The sequence below is a fragment of the Anneissia japonica genome, unplaced genomic scaffold (genome assembly GCF_011630105.1).
Source record: "Anneissia japonica isolate Jap-2015-1 unplaced genomic scaffold, ASM1163010v1 scaffold287827_len377088_cov200, whole genome shotgun sequence".
NCBI classification, from domain to species: Eukaryota; Metazoa; Echinodermata; class Crinoidea; order Comatulida; family Comatulidae; genus Anneissia; species Anneissia japonica.
Window position 1 is genome coordinate 126,184 of NW_022743068.1, and position 1,583 is coordinate 127,766.

The window sequence follows — 1,583 nt, forward strand, 5'->3', positions numbered from 1 at the left end:
CCCAGGGGGTCTGATAGTGTGGGTCCAAACACAGGGCCGACTAGACCCTCGGTCAGCGTCCCGGAATAAACTTCCCTGGGCTTATGGGAGAGTTTCTTTTTAGCTTTGTATGGCCCAAAATTTTGCTTGTAAGCCAAAATATTAGGGATTGGCAATCAAAATAATGTTATATGGATAACATTATTTGTGGTGTGGCAACCTTGTCGAGGCATCGGACGATGGGAGTTTAGGCCTGTCAGACGGGAATTCCCCACCTCCCAAGCAAATTTGGAATGATGACGTCAACACACCGAATTCCAAGACTACGACAATCAAAATTAAGGGAAATGTTTACCTAATTAAAGTTAATCTTTCTACACTACATTTTTCTTCATCATCATTGGTATACTATTATGTTGTTACTCTATTATATTATTAATATAGTATACCATTATTCTTATGCGTTTAAAAAAATGTATAGTTTATAAATTCACATTAATATTAGCGTTAATATTGTTATTCTTAATATACTGATGTCATTATTATTATCATCATCATCTTCCTTATTGTCATCCCCATCCTCATTATATTCCCCATTATAAGGAGGATGTTGATGATGATGAGGAGAAGAAAGATGATGGTGAGGAAGAAGATGATGGTGATTACGATTGATGATAATGGTTGTTGATGATAATGATTGTGATGATGGTGATAAGAATGATAGAAAATGATTGATGAGAATGATGATGATGAATGATGAGAATCATCCCTCTCATCCTCACCCTTGTCCTTATCTTCATTCTTGTCATCCTCATCTTCATCATCCTCATGATGATAATAGTGACTGATGATGAAGAGGATAATGATGAAAATGATAATGGTAATGATGACGATGATGATGATGATAATAATGAGGATGATGGTAATGATGATTATGATTATGGTGATTAAGATAAGAATGATGATGAGGATGATGTGGCTGATGAGGAGAAGGAAGATGATGAGGTAGATGATGATTGATGATGGATGATGATGAGGAAAAAAATGATGCTGATAAGGATGGTGAGGATAATGAGGAGAAGGATTAGGATGATGAGTTTGATGATGATGAAAATAAGGATGATGATGATTATGATTGATGATAATGGTCGTTGATGAGGGTGATCGTGATAATGATGCTGTCTCTTATACACATCTAGATGTGTATAAGAGACAGCATCGTGATAATGATGAGGATGATTGATGAGAATGATGTTGATGAGGTTAATGATGACGAATGATGAGAAACATCCCGTCTGCCCCTCATCCTCATCTTCATTCTTGTCGTCCTCACCCTCTTCATTATCACCCTCATGATGAGGATGATGATTGATAATGATAAAGGATGATGTGGTTGATGATGAGGACAAGGATGATGATGGATGATGATTGTAATGAGGATGATGATGAGGATGATAATGACAATGATGATGATATGAGGACTACGATGATGAATGAGTGATGATGATAAGGAGGATAAGGATGAGGTTGATGATGATGAGAATAAGGATGATGATGGTTGAGGATGATTAGTAGGATGAAGGTGATGGTGATGATGTTAACAA